Source organism: Meriones unguiculatus, chromosome 4 (assembly GCF_030254825.1).
Source record: "Meriones unguiculatus strain TT.TT164.6M chromosome 4, Bangor_MerUng_6.1, whole genome shotgun sequence".
NCBI lineage: Eukaryota > Metazoa > Chordata > Mammalia > Rodentia > Muridae > Meriones > Meriones unguiculatus.
Genome location: NC_083352.1, coordinates 26,824,397 through 26,840,529, shown reverse-complemented (window position 1 = coordinate 26,840,529; position 16,133 = coordinate 26,824,397). Strand labels below are relative to the sequence as shown.

The window sequence follows — 16,133 nt, the reverse complement described above, 5'->3', positions numbered from 1 at the left end:
TTGACCACACGATCATAGGTAGCTGACCTGACAACACAGTTTCTAGAGACCCAGGACAAAGAGCGCTGGCTGAAACTGCCAACTTTGGGCACGTGCCCTCGTATTTGTGGTCACCTCTAGACATTACAGAAGAACCAGTACAGCAAGAACAATCGATTGATGGGGAGGTCAAGCTGGGGTTTCTGAAGCTATTGCTGACAATGCTGGGCTGACACGGAAGACGCTGCCTGTTTCCCTGGTGGACCCCGATGATGCAAAAGGCCACTTAACCCAGAGTGCAGTTGCAGCCTCGAGCTGTGAATCCTGAACCCCTTGCTTCTCTGAAGCACAGCACACAAAGCGTGCCATTCTGTTTGCCCTGGTAGCGTGCACCCTTGGCCACAGCAGCAGATCAGTGTGGAATGAGCAAATAAAATCACCCGAAAAAGGCAAACTGTGAAAACTATCTGCAATCACACGAGGAGGACATGCCAACAGAGATTCTTTTCAAAGAAGAGAATTATGGGGAGAAAAAAAACAGATGAGTAAGGACTTCTAAAATCAAGTGCAGATGTTTGTTTTCCATTTTCTAGACACGAGGGCTAAACATGATAGCTATAGAAATGTCTCTTTTTAGGCCCGAGGGAGACTTTCCTTAACATTGTACAAAATGTTTCTCCTTCACTAACTCACTTAAACATCCTTCTTCAATAGTGACTTTTTTTTTCTTTCTTCCAACAGTCAGCAGTGTTGATTTGCTGACAAATCAGTGAAGACGGGAGGGAGCGTGGCAAGTCCTTCTTCCCCTCAACCCCATTCCCACCCCCAGGACTGTGGAGATGCCAGGAGAGGGAAGCCATCTTGCCTAAACTATGACCTTGATGTTCCTGGGTTGGGTTTGGTCCATCCTGGATCGTGTGAATACCTAGTCCCCCTGATCCATCCAAAATGCTTTAGTGAGTGTATGATGATGATCTTTAAATTGCAACTCTCCCTGGAGAGAACTCTCTTGTTTAAAAGCTTTTATTATGTTGTGCCCACTCACGTTTCATTGTTATTTACACCAGCACCATTTTGTTTGCCTCTGATGATCTGACAAGCTTGCTCCAGAAATTGGATCAAGAATCTACTTTTGTAGAGAAATTCAGGCACTAAGAGATCTGGAAGACAAAACACAATGTTCTTTACTTTTCTTTTCTTTTCTTTCTTTTTCTTTTTTTCTTTTTTTTTTAAGACAGGGTTTCTCTCTGTGAAGCCCTGGCTGTCCTGGAACTTTCCCTGTAGACCAAGGTGGCCTCCAACTCAGAGATCCTCCTGCCTCTGCCTCCCCAGTGCTGGAATCAAAGATGTGCACCACCACTGCCTGAAGACAACATTCTTGCCACAGAGGATGACATTTGTAATGGCTCGAACCCTTGACTGGTCTCATTTGGTCTCTGTTTTTGTTTGTTTGTTTGTTTTCTGAGATGGGGTTTCTCTCTGTGGGTAGCCCTGGCTGTTCTGGAGCTCACTCTGTAGACCACGCTGGCCTCAAACTTACAGAGATCCACCTGCCCCTGCCCCTGCCCCTGCCCCTGCCCCTGCCCCTGTCCCCAGAGTGCTAAGCTTAAAGGGCCCGCATCACCACCACCGGCTTTTGTCACTGTTTTGTTTTTTATCTTATTTTGGTGCCATTTCAGTCCATTGTCTCTCTGCAGACTGCCCTTCGAGAAGCACTGACATACTCAAGACTGTCCCTTATGCCATCTTCACAGTCCAGAAACATCTTCAGTTACCAATTTGTCTGAGCATTTGGAAAGAAAAGTTTGTCTTGAAACAACCCACATCTGTAAAAAACAATGCAAAGGTACAAAGAGCTCCTGTTTGCCTTCCATCTAGACCCCTTTCAAATTCTGCCTCTCGTGTCCTTGCTACTAACCAGGCTGACTCATGGTCCAACATCTGCACCTTTCTCGGAGCATTATGCCCGAAACCCTTGAGAAAAAAGATGATCTCAGGATTTTCCCTATGCTGCCTCATAGTTTAACATGGGTCATATATATACATATATATACACATATATGTATGTATACATACATATATATATATATATATATACATACATATATATGTATGTCAGAGAAGTCATGCCATGATTCCTGACTGCCCCCTTGCCAAGCAGCCCTTGATGTGAATTTGCCCCAGTGCTTACAGTAGTGAACCTGATCACTTGATCAAGACAGTGTTTGCCCCTGTTTTATAAGGTTACTTTAAAAAAATGTGATCAGCAGTATGTAGATATTCCATTACCCAGTCTACAGTTTGTGTGTGTGGTGTGCATGTCTGTGGGTGCACACACATGCGCACAAGAACATGTCTACCTCTGTGTGATGACTGGAGCTCCATGTTGGGGCTAGTTCTCAGTTACTCTCCCCTTTCTTTTCTTTCCTTTCTTTTTCTGAGACAAGCATTCTCTGTGTAGTCTTGGCTGTCTTGGAATTACTGTGTAGACTAGGCCGGCCACCTCCAGCTCACCGAGATCCTCCTGCCTCTGCCTCCTTAGCGCTGGATTAAAGATGTGCGCGGCTCTTCTCTGAGGTCTTCTTGTCTATGCCTTCCCAGCTCTGGAATGAGCGCTGTCCACTGCCCCACTTGGCTTTTTCTGTGGATGCTGGAAATCAAACTAAGGTTTTCACATTTAAGTGGCAAGTGCTTTATTGACAGATCTGTTTCCCCCAGTCCTCACTTATTTGTTTTAACGCCAGGGGATGCTTCTTGCTGGACTTTTTGTCAAAATGTTTACCAAAGGGGAATTTTCTAATTGTATCATTCCCTGTCTATTTAGTAGCTGGCATACCCAGGAAAGGATAAACTGTCACATCTCCCATTTTAAAACTTCTTTATAAGTCATTCCTTATTCACTGGATTAATAAGAAGAATAAGAAATAAAATAATTGTCATTAATTATTTTAATACTCATGTTGACCTAGATTTTGACAGTACCAAGCATATGACTAGTATGTTTTTTTCACTATGTGGCTCTGTGTGTGTTTGTGTGTGTGTGTGTGTGTGTGTGTGTGTGTATGCAGGGTGGTATTAGGAATTGAACCCAGTCCTTTCAGCTACTTCTCCACTGATGGTGTTAAGATATTGGACACTTTCCCTGCCCTAATTCAGGGTCAGCCAGTCAGCTTAGAGCTTTGCTTTCTTTTCATGGAGATAGATATTTAGAAGCCATGGTCTTGGTGTGAAGTGTTCTCCTTCCTGCTAAGCCTGGCTGCTCCTAGGCCCTCTCAGTGGACAGAGCTAGGAGATGCACATCTACACACGTCTATCTGTCCATGCTTCTGTCTGTTTATCTGGGCTCTTTCATCTTTCTGTCATTTATTTGCTCGCTGCCCTGTAGATACCCATTCTCTCAACTGCACATCTTGCCCTGAGCTGGTTCTCTTCTCTCCTTGAGCAGCCCTCAGGACCAGCTGATACCTGAATGCTTCCTCTTTATTCTGGACTCTCACACATGCACTTTACCTTCCCAGAGCTTGTGGGGATGATTGGGACAGAGAGGAGGTAAACCAAAGCGTTGTTTCTTAACTAGGAGAAAAAGTAGGCAACGGCTAGATCAGGATGGCTTGCACGGCTCCCCTTTTGTTCTTTGCCGCACTTCAGTGCTGAACCTGGAAGGCAGACAGCCCGGCTACCTGGATGACACAGGTTGAAATAAAATGGTCTTAAGTCCTCTAAGTCATGGCCAGGAGGGTGGGAGGGGGTGGTATTTATGGATTCTGCGGTGTATTTTGGCCCTGGCTGTAAGATCTGGAATGGGCTGTCAGCGCCGGCTTTAACCTTGCTAAGGCAGCAGAATGCTTGTCAACTGGTCTAGACACGCACTGTGCCTAATGAAATGAGAACAAGAAACAGTTGATTTCTCAGCTGTACCAAGAGTTTGTACTCATCCTCTCAAGACAGTCTTGCATGACCACAGTTGATCTTGTGACGCGTTAATGCCAGCCTAACCGTCATGTTTATGGGGACCATGTTCTGCATCTGCCAGCCGATCAGAGGGAAACAACTATCAGGAAGAGGGGTGATCGTGTGCCTGCTCCTGCATCTTTGAGGCACCCACATACTGTAGACAGCCCACAGCGAAACCCACGATCCAGATCCAAGTAAGAGATCTGTGCTTTTGACTTTTTGACAGTAACATTAGACAATAAATATGTCCTTATTTGTCAGGGCTCACTGTTACTCAGATGAGCCCCCACTTCTTACCAAACCCTTCTGGACGAAGTGCAAGTTCCTTGAGGGTGAGTGACAGTATGGTAGACTTTTGTAGTCACACACAGCCAGGTACAATTAGGGGCTGGCTAATAGTGGATGACTCCAGACTTTCCTGGCTAGATTATGAACTGTGACTGTGAGTGAGGGTGTGCTTTTATTTTTCGGCAGAGAGAAGAGTCAGAACCCTTCTGTATCTCACCTTCTCTCCTTCCATCCTTCTTTGCCTCCTTACCTGCCTCTTAGGTTGGCTGCAAGAACGACCCACATCTAGGCACGGGAAATGGCCATGCTGCTGAACTGCATACTTTAATCTCAGTGCTGGGAAGCCGGACATCCAGGCTCAGGATGCAGTCCCGGACACTAGTTCTGGGCTGGCTTCTGCCATTTCATTAGGTCTGGACCTTGAACACCTCTCCAAACGTCCCTGGGACTCACGCTTTGCATTTGTAAATTGGAAGTTTGACCTCATGATCTCTCGGCATCCATGCTTCTGCAGATGCTTACTTGGGCTTTATGATACAGCCGCAGACTGACTGCTAACACAAAGATAGACAAGGAAAATCAGAATCGTGGCCTACGATAATACAAGAAAGGCCAGCATCTGTACACTGAAGTTCAGCCATCTTCTCCACGGTTGTGTTGTTGTTTTCTGTCTTTATAGTCACAGAAAGAAGAGCAGGAGGCACCAAGAGCTGCCGCATGCCTAACTCAGGGACAACCGGGAAGATGCCCTACCATCCACTAACTTCTGCTTCATTTTTAGACTTTTAAGGGTACAGCACTCCATAACCACCCGAGACAACCTTTCCTTAGCGATGGAAGACTGCAGTGGCTTGCAAGGTCCACCACTCTGAGCGATCCTCTCATATCTCATATTTTACATTATTTTTTTTTTTAACAAAGTACACTGTCACAGAGCTTATACTAAAGGATCAATATTCGGATTCCTTTTTCACAGTTGCTTTTCTTTCCACAATAACTTCCATTTCTGAAACATGGGCAAAGCAATTTCTCATGTTCTTTGTCCCCTTCCTTGTAAAAATGGCCGTATTTGTTGTAAATGTAAACTATCTAAAACATTCTTTGGAAATTCATTTTAAAATTACTGGCATACAAGTCTAATAGGCCTTGTGTTATATGTAAGAAAAGAAGGGAGATAATAGACAGACAAAATTATACACTGTCAAAGTTAGAAAAGACAATAGGCAATATGGAAATCAATGTTTTTTTTCCCAATTGCTGTTAGAATAGTTTAATGGGTCTTGAAATGGCTTTAATGTGACAACCAGTATTTTGTGAATGTAATGGAATAGAAAATATCTGAGTATATTATTATACCTAGTAAAGTTTTGTTTAGGCAAGTTTTGACACACTTAAAATATATCAAAGCAACTGAAGTGTGTGAACAAGTGTGCACGGTAGACAAGCATATTCATTTATGTAAGCATGATTATTTATGATTGATTATTTTGATGTCTGTTTAATTTAGAAATAGTCTATGAAAAATGAAAATTGACTGGAAAACTATTAAAAATTTATCGAGTGTCTAAATGAAATATTGGCTATTAGGCTCTATAAGTATTAAAGGTATTCAATTTGCAAATTTAAAGCTGTCAGAAAGAAAATATCTAGGCTTGGAACATCTTAATGGCAAATTCCACAAAGCATTTAAGAAAGAAATAGCAATATTTTTTTTTGCATGAACCATCACACCACCCCCAACAAAACAAAACAGAAAGGAAGGAAAAAATACTCCTTGTTTTATTTTACATACCCAAATCAGACCAATATGAATTGTAATTTTACCCACAAACATCTTCCACAAAATATTAGTATCCTGGTTGTTGTTTTTGTTCAACTTGGCACGAGATAATTATCAGAGATGAGGGAACCACAGAAGAGCAAATGTTCCATTAAGATTGCCCTGTGGGGCATCTTTTTACTTAGTGTTGGCACGGGAGAGTCCAGCAGACTGTGGACGGTGCCACCCCTGGGCATGCCATCCTGACTTATATAAGAGATCAGGCTGTGCAAGCCATGGAGGGCAAGCAGTGTGCAGTGAGCATGGCACAGCAGGCAGCACCTCGCTCTGGCTGTTGCCCCCTTCCGTTCTCCTGCCGTGAGTCTCTGACATGACGTCCCTTCAGATAGACATGTGAACTGAAGTAAAGTCGTTCCTCCCCAAGTTGCCTTTGGCCCTGGTATCTAATACAGCAGCAGTAACCCTAAGCCAATTGGCAAAGCGAATCTATCAGTGTATGAAAAGAGCTGGGAGTGTCACTCAGTGGTAGAACACTTTCCTAGGATGTGTGAGTCCCTGGCTTTGATCCCTAGCATCACAAAGGAAAAACATAATTAAAAATGTGAGAAGAATTACAAACCATGGACCAACACACAAAGTAGGATCAACCTACAAAAATCAATTACATAATAATATCAAGTAGTATAGGATGAGCATTTGACAAAATTCAATACTCATGATATAAAAAAAAATAACTTCCTCAAACTAGGACTAAAGAAAATTGTCTTCAAGTTGACATAAAGATCAGCTTGTTTAAGCAACACGCAAGATTGCTTTATCTCTAAGACCAAGAACAAGGCAAAGAGAGTGTTATTATTCTCATTCAACAGGGTACCAGACATTCTAGTGACTGCAAGTAACCACAGTAAAGAAATAAATGTCACACACTTTGAAAAGGAAGAAATTGAACTTTCGTGTTTTCAGATGACATAGCTACCTGTAGAGAATCACAGCTCTTTTGAAATGATAAAAATATAAAGAAATAAACAAACAAATAAAGCCTCTCCTGGATCTAATGAGTGAGTCAGTATATTTGCAGGGTATAAGATAGACACACACACACCCCAGTTACATTTCTGTATACTATATTTTTTATTTTATATGTACTGTATTCTTCATACATTTCTGTGTAACTAACTGTAATCACCCAAAAATTAAAATTAAGAATGTAATTCAATTTAAAGTCACTCAAAATAAACTGAAGTGCTGATATATAGTATTCATATTCTGAAAAGAAAATAGCAAAATGCTTACTAAAGAATTAAGGAAGCCTAGACAAATAAAAAGACACTAGGCCAGAAGACTCAATGCAGTAAATACTTCAATTCTTCCCAAATTGATTGTAATGCAATTTTGATCAAAATCTCAGCATGGTTTTTGTAAAGACAAAATTATTGTATGGTTTGTATGAAAAGACATAAATCTTGTGATAGCTAAAAGAACAAAATGGAAAAAAATCACTCTATTTCATTTTAGGTCTTACTACATAACTATAGAAGTCAGACAGAATGACATTACACAGTGCCAGGCCTGGACACAATAGATCAGAATAGATAGCCCATGAATAAACTATTTTATGGAGCCCATCTGCTCTTTTGGGACAAAGACCCGAATGCAGTTCTGTGAAGGAAAGATGGTTCTTGAGGTAGGTAGACATCCACAGTTAAAAAGAAACGGGCCTGTCTCATAAAATTTTCCAACCAAAAAAAAAAAAAAAAAAAAAAAAAAACCAACCAACATTTATTTGTTTAAGCGTATTTTATTAATTTCTTGAGGATTTCGTACCCCCATACATTAATTTTGATTATAGTCACCCTGTGTTCCCCCTTAACTCTTCTTACATCTATCCTCCATTCCCCCAGTCTCTCTTTTTTTAAACAATCCATATCCGATTTGTATTGTTTATATATTCACATGTGTGTCCACCCACTGGAGCATGGTTGATCTACCAGAGGCCATAACCTGAGATCATATATTTAAAATATAAAAATGGAAGCTCCCCCCCCCCTTTTTTGAAATTTATGTGCAGCTCATGCCTGTAATTCTAGCAGTCTGGGAGACAGAGGCAGGCAGATCTCTGTGAGTTTGAGGCCAGCCTGGTCTACAGGAAAATCCTGTCTCAAAAAACAAAAACAAATTGAGCATAAGCGTATTGTCTACATGTATGTATTTGCACCGTTTGCATGTCTGGAATGATCATGGTGTCCCTTGGAAATGGAGTTACACACAGTTGTGAGCTAGCTTATGGCTCTGGGATTGAACCCAGGTCCTCTGGAAGATCAGCCAGTGTTTTTAAATGATGACCCATCCTTCCAGTCCCCTAAGAAAACACAGATGGAAATCTTTAGAATCTAGGTCTAGACAAAGAGTCCTTACACTGGAACTAAAAAGCATGGATATGTAAATGAGAGCACTGGTACCGTAAACCTTCAACTCTGAGGAAGTCTGTAAGAGGAAGTTGAAGAAAGGGTCTGGACTGAGGGAAGACAGACAGAAAGAATACAACTGACAAAGAGCTAGCACCCATAATATACAAAGAACTCCCCATAGTCAACAGTGACAGAAAAACAAAACAACCAATCAAAAATTGGCAAAAAAACAAAAACATGCTGTTTTTACCAAAGAACTTGTACAGATAGCAAATAATCCTGTGGGAAGATGTTCAGCATAATTTCCCAGTCACGACATGGACTGGAATTACTGCGCTAGAAACTAGTCATAGCACCAGACACTGATGAGGACACAGAGATATTAAATACATTGCTGATGGAATTATACAAAAGATATAGTCTGCCCCAGAAAAGTTTGGCAGCAGTTTCTTATAAAAACTAAATATGGGCTATCACGTGACCCGGAAATTTCTATTTTGAACACTTTCCCTCACAGAAACGATTTTTAAAGTATATTTGCATAAAGATCTACATGAGGGTCTATAATGTTTACTCAGAATAGGATCGAACTAGAAGCACACCGAAAACTCCCGCACATTACTGCGTAAACTCGATGTGGAGCAAGTAACGTTATTAGTATGACAGAGAAATGGCGGTGGGACGGTCCTGAGCAAGGACAGAAAGCAACTGCTGACACGTGGAAGGAGTGTGAGACATCCACAGGACCACACGCTGAGTGAAAAGGGCAAGCCCAGTGAGCTACAGGTGATGGATGAGAGAGGAAAAGAGTGAAGGCCGAAATGTAGGGAGGCTGTCGAAGACCAAAATAAGAGACCTTTGTGGTGAAAATATTTCGTATCCACCTGGATTAATGTCACCATCTTGGTCTTGACGTTGCACTAGGGTTTTGCCAGCTGTGGCTGGCGGGGAAAGCAGGACTGCGGTGCATAAACGGAATCTCTCTGGATCACCTCTTTCAGTTGAATGTGAAGCAACAATGATCTCTAGGTAGTGGTTTTTCATTTTTTAAAAACAGAAACACCAACTATCTCCAGCTGGGTTTCATATTTTAAAAATGTAGTGAAGTTTGCATAATCGGGGGAGAATTAAAATAACCATGGATGGATTCTAAATAGTTTCTTTTCTTGATGCAACATGTTTTTTTTTTTTTGTTTTGTTTTGTTTTTTCCTGTGTACTGCCTAGAACACGTGGTCCTAATCACAACCTTGTTCACTGAGGCACCCAGGATTTTGTTTTTCTGTAATGTTATTAGTATGATACAGAAATTGCCTTGCCAAGCAATTTGATTGATGAATGTAAATGAAAGTCACATATGTATGATTGTATGAAATCCAACTGTGGTTCTGTGAAATTTGGGGGGAGGGGGAGGATATAATGATTATCCTTAATATAACCAAAACATAACCAGAGTCTGTTTGCATGATAGAGAGCTAAAGTTTCCGCCAGCGGAGGATTTGTTCAGCTTGCTCTTGCCTGCTTTTGTAGGACATCCTGCGGCTGCGTTCAGGAGCCCAGGGAGCAGGAGGGGTGCCACTCGTGTTCTAAAGAGAAGATTCTCACAGTCGTGTTTCTGGAGTACAGAAAGCTTGGGAAGTGCCTTGGGGAGGGGAATGCATGCTGCCCGTTTCCTGTAGTGCCCATGTTAGTCAGCTGTCTCCTCTTTCTGGTGCCAGGGATCAAACCTAGCACTTCGCCACTGAGTTTTATCTCCAAGCGTGGCAGTTCTGCTTCTGTTTTGCCTAATTTTTTGTGTCTGTCTGTCTATCTATCTATCTATCTATCTATCTATCTATCTATCTATCTGTCATCAATCTGTGTTTCTTAGGCTTTTTTTTTAATTCCAGGGTTTTGTTATTGTTGTTTGTTTTGCGTTATTTTGCCTGTTAGTTTTCTAAAGAGAAAGAAGATGGACTTGGGTGCGTGTGGGGTACATAGTCTGGAAGGAGTTGGGGGAGAGGAAGCCATGATCAAAATATACTGTATGAAAAAAATTATCTTCAATAAAAAACAATTGCTTTAAGAAAATATTCCAGTCAGGCACGGTGGCACATGCCAGTAACCCCAGCACTCAGGGAGGCAGAGGCAGGCAGATCTCTGTGAGTTCAATGCCAGCCTGGTCTGCAAAGCAAGTCCAGGACAGCCAAGGCTTCACAGAGAAACCCTGTCTTAAAAAAACAAAAACAAAAGCAAATAAAGGAAAAAAAAAAAAAAAACAAAAACACCTACTTCATGGAACTGGAGGAGTATCAGCTCTTCTGGGTTGTGTTTCCTGCTGCTCAACACTGAAGCTACAACTGGGGACAAACTCTCTGTATTCTTTGTCTGGGGAAAAGGATTGAGATAGGGAATGGGCTCTTCCAGAGTACAGCAGCTGAGGTGCCTTTGTCACTTTCTCCTGCCCCAGCCTCTGTCAGCACAGCATCACTTCATCATTGTCCTGCTGAAGACAATGATTCCTGACTAGAGAACCTCTCTAGAAATCATACCATCGCAGTGAAGAAAAGTCAGCCGGTGTAGAAGGGATCTTTGCAAGAAAATACGTTTCCTTTGATTCTCATGTCAAAGTCTGCCCTGTCTTTTTTTTCTCCCCCTTCCCTCTTATTCAATCCTATCCTTTTTTCTCTCCTATAATGAATAAAGGATATTGTGATGATCCAGGGAAGTAAAGTGATTGATGAATTGATAAGAAAAGCACCTGCAGAATTCACATTAATACGGATTCACTGCCTGTGCAACTGTGCAGGGCTGGTGTCTAAAGTTGATGCGAAGACATCTGGGTGGGTTTGTCAGCATGGGGATAAGTAAATAAATGACCCTTATTATAGCTTATTGACAAATAGGGAAGGATGAGATTTTAAGGGTGATGGGGGGATAGAGCGACGGAGTGCACACGATCAGCATCAGAAAGGGGTAGGAACAGAAATAGCCTGGGAAGAGGAAGCATCAGTTGAGGAATTTCCTTTGTCAGATTGGCTCATGGGTATGGGAACGTTTTCTTATTTATTAATTGTTATAAATTACATGGGCGCTACCACCCATGAGCAGGTGTCCTTGGGCTGTATAAGAAAGCAAGCTGAGGGGGCTGGAGAGATGGCTCAGTGGTTAAGAGCACTGGCTGCTCTTCCAGAGCACCTGGGTTCAATTCCCAGCAACCCACATGAGAGCTCACAACTGTCTGTAACTCCAGTTCCAGAGAATCTGACACCTTCACACCAAAACACACATAATAAAATTAAAATAAGAATTACTTTTAAAAAGCCAGGTGGTGGTGGTGGCAGCACACACACGCCTATAATCCCAGCACTTGTGAGGCAGAGGCAGGTGGGTCGCTGAGATCATTCAAGGCCAGCCTGGTCTACAAAGCAAGTCCAGAACAGCCAGTGCTGCAACGAGAAACTCTTGTCTCTAAAAAACAAATAAAAATTATCGAAAGAGAGAGAGAGAGAGAGAGAGAGAGAGACAGAGAGACAGAGAGAGAGAGACAGAGAGAGAGAAAGCAAGCAGGCTGGGCAAACCATAGGCACCAGTGTTTCTCCATGGTTCTTGACTCCATTTTTGCTTGCGTTCCTGCCCTGATTTTCCTCAGTTATGGACAGTTATAGGGACGTGTATGCCAAATAAACCCCATTCTCCTGGAGTCACTTTTGGTGATAGAGTTTGTTTTATCACAGCAACAGAAACAAAACCAGGACAGAGGGGAATCAAGTGAAAGTAGGAGGGGAATACAGGAAGGTTAGTGGGGAAAAGAATGGCATATATGCATGAAGGTGCCACGTCAAACCTATTGCGTTTACTCCAACTTAAAATTAATAAAACAATTTATAATAAAATGGTATGTATTAATAAAACCAGGAAAATCTGACCTAGCTAGTGTCATGTCTAAACAAAGACCAAGGCAATCGAGTCAGAGGCTCTGGAAGGGATGGAGTGATTCCTCACCCACCCCAGCAGCACACACTGAATTGGAAATACTCCTTTTTTCCAATCTCAAACGGGAGCAGACCAAGCAAATACAGGCCTGCTTTGCTAGTGTGGTTACTTCTTGATACGGGAGACCTCAGGACTTTGCAAGTCCCCTCGGAAGTAATAAAGGTCTTCCTGGCATGGCAGACCACCTCCATGACTTGGGCCCTGGTCAACACCTTCAGGAGAGAGCATCAGAGTGTAGAAGATAGAACACCTGTACCCCCACCTCATGACTGCCACCAAGAAGGGAGAAGAACCTTCAGGGACCAAGGTTCTCAGCTTTCCTAATGCTGTGACCCTTTCATTCACTTCCTCATTCTTGTGGGGACTCCCAACCTTAGCATTATTTTTGTTGCTACCTCCTAACTGTCATTTTGCTGCAGTTGTAAATCATAGTGAAAATATCTGAGATGCAAAATGTCCGCTATGCGGGCCCTGAGGTGCGGGGTCATGACTACCATTTTAGAACCACTGGTCTAGAGGCTTTAGAGATGGGTCAACACCTTCTTGGTCTCCTGAGCACATAAGGTGTCTTGAAAGTGTCTGGACACAGAAATATAAGCTGTGAGTCCATAGCTGACAAAATCCTCAGCAGCACATGGGAGTTACTTCCTGAGCCTTGGATCTGAATTACTTCTAGGCTCCAGTGATGTCCACAGCGCTCTCCTGGGAGCTTCGCCATGCCCTTGGTGTTGGGAATAGGGGTGTGGTTAGGATAGGCATAGTATGGAATAGGCTCAGACCATTAATAACCCCCTTCCTTCCAAACAAGCTACTGTTAAGAGTGAATTGGCTATAATTTCCAGAAGGCTTTTGGCTATCAGCACTACAATTAGGAAGCAGAAAACCCAACCAAAAGAAACATGCTAAAACCACAGGCTAAACCACCACGCTGTTATAAGAATTCTTCCCCCTCCCCCTCTCCCACAAAAGCGCTATCCAGCCAGAAAGTATTTCTGTACACTATGGCTGTAGGCAATCTGAATCCTCCAAAGGCCCAGAAAGAAAATAACCTCCTGACCCACTTTTTCAACCATTCCCCTCTCATGTGTCTTCTTTGCCAGAACGGACAAACTACGAGTATAGAACAAATTCAGCCTGGTGTTGTTTATAATATGGCCTGTGAGGAAAGGACTTTTCTTTTAAACATGTTTTTCTCTTTTTTAGTTCACTTTTATCTTACATATATGAGTGCTCTATTTTTGTGCATAACAGAAGGGGCAATTAGATTCCATTACAGAGGAGCCACTATGGTTGCTGGGAGTTGAACTCAGGACCTCTAGAAGAGCAGTCAGTGCTCTTAACCACTGAGCCATCTCTCCAGCCCCTTAACATGTTTTTCAAATAAAGAAGAGGCTAGATGAAGCAACACCCAGCATTGTACCTTGTAGGGAAAGCTTTCTAATCACCTCTGTAGCCAGCTGTCCAGCTTCCAGGTGTTAGAGCTCTGTGTAGGTGACCAGATCATTACTGATATCTCCAGCCGGGAGAGAAAAAAATCCTGCCTTGATGTCCAATTTCTGTCACATCTAAGGCACAGCCTGAGGGAGGCATGTCAGCGTTTGTGGAATGACTTCAGCTCAAGCATGGGACTTGCCAGACGATCCCTGGGGACACCGTGAGTCATCCATTCAGCTTCCCTTGCTCTCCTGCTCCAAGGATGGTGACAGGAGGAAAGAATGAAGTTTTGGCCAAAACTCTCCTGTCTTACACTACAATGAAAAATTGTGGGTGGGGGTGTTTATGGCGGTGGATATGAAGGCCAAGAATCCCACTTCTCTCTTGGAACCTCAGTAATCACAGTCCTCCTTCGTCTGTCCCTCAGTAACATCCTGACGTCCCATAAGGCCATCAAGGACATTTCCTTCTACCTTTTGTGTTTCCTAATGTGTGCTCCTAACATAAGCAGAGGAAGTCCTTGGAAGGGAGGACCTTGCTTACTGGCCCTGAGAGCCGAGTGGCTCCTTCATGAAGCCCTGCTGCTCATATTCCCAGCTTCCTCCCAGTTCTGTGCAACTGACTTGCTCAAGGGAATTGGAGAGGACAAAATCAAACCACTAAACCTGCCTACTTCCTACTGGGTCCTGAGAGGTGAGGAAATGCTCTCAGAGCCTTTATCTCTTCCCCTCTAGACTAGATTCTGTGGGTCACCACCCCTTTAGCAGTCCTTTTACAGGGGTTGCCTAGGACCATCGGAAATATCAGATATTTACCTTACAAGAGAGGCAGAGAGGCAGAGAGGCAGAGAGGCAGAGGCAGAGGTAACTCTAAATTTTAGGCCACCCTGGTCTATATAGCGAGTCTCAGGACACCCAGGGCCACATGGAAAGACTGTCTAAAAACAAAACAAAACAATAGAACTCAGATTCTCATTTACAAGGTCTTTCTGTGACTCCAGGATCCAATGGAATATTCTCAGGGCATGTGTGCACAGGGAGGAGTGGCTGAAAAACCATCCCGCCCTGCTTTGCATAAAGCAGCTGGGCAGCCGCCTTCCCACTGAATGGCTCAGAGTTGCAATTCTGGGGACATTGTTTCTTTTTTTACTATCTGTTTTTATCCCAGTCATCTTAGAGACCATACAACAGATTCATAATTGCTGATTATAAAACTCTACTGGATCCCATATTTACGAAAAAGCCGTGCGGCTTTTCTCTTCATTTCTGCAATGGCGACTGTGGGCAGTGTTTTCAACTTTTTGAGAACACTAGTGTGTCAGTTTCAAATCACTGTGACAAACGTTTGAGAGAGCAACGTGAAAGAGGGAAAGACTTATTTTAGATCATGGTTTCAGTCACGGTCAGTTTACTCTAGAGCTGTGGTCCTTTGGCAAGGCGGAGCACCACAGTAGAAAAAGTGTGAGGGTCCCAAGTCGCTCACTGCAGAGCAGCCTGGAAAAAGGCGGAGAGATGGGAAGGGACACAGGCCAAGAGGTGTGCCCAAAGGTGCCTTTCCCCACTAGTGCCCCTCCCCCAACCAAGCCCCACATCTTAAACTTCCTACCATCCCCCAAAGCAGCACCGGAAGCTGCGGGCCAGTCTGGGGGACATTTCATATTCGAGCCACGGCCACTATAGATGGAGCTCACGGCTGTATCTGCAAACTTGCTGCACAGCTTTCATCCACACTACCGTTCCACAGCTGTGTGGCTGTGAGCTTCCCCCGGGGGAGGCTGCCAGATGCAGCCACTTCACCCCTCCCCTTCTTCCTCCCATCCCTTCTTTTGAGCTTCCTTTTTGGATTTTGAAAATCTCACTTAGGGTACGCATATCAGCTCTTCAGTGGGAGAGGAGAGGTCACATGGGCAGATGGTTTGTTTTCCTGGATACCGAGTCTCCGTGTGATCAAACACTTCAAAGCTAAGACAGCCACCCGTAGTTTTCCCCATGGCTGTCCATTCTACCTTTCACAATCTGTGAGAGGGAGGAAGAGCTCGGGCCTTGGGTGACTAAGATGAGTAGAAGACAACAGTCACCCTTGTTCCTCCTCTCTGGATCTGGTCTACGGATGGCGAAGGCTATCACTTATCTTCACTGCCAGATACCTTGAAGCAATGCCTCCCTTCCCATCTCTGCAAGCCTTCCAGCGTTTTCACATCCACTGAATACAACCTGCACATTAAAAAGAAAACCAAGATGTGCAGAGCGGAAAAAAAAAATTGACTTAAAATATGCTTCCCATTTTCTGAGGCCAAATGCTAAATATAAAAGGATAG

General features: G+C 43.2%; 1 long non-coding RNA gene across 1 annotated transcript; it reads left to right on the top strand.

Annotated features, from left to right (window-relative positions):
* Positions 1 to 1,600: 1,600 nt before the first annotated feature.
* On the top strand, positions 1,601 to 5,795 carry LOC132653485 (uncharacterized). The gene is made up of 2 exons (XR_009591215.1): positions 1,601 to 1,825; positions 4,483 to 5,795. It is a non-coding gene; the product is annotated as an uncharacterized LOC132653485 (long non-coding RNA).
* The last annotated feature ends 10,338 nt before the right edge of the window (positions 5,796 to 16,133 follow it).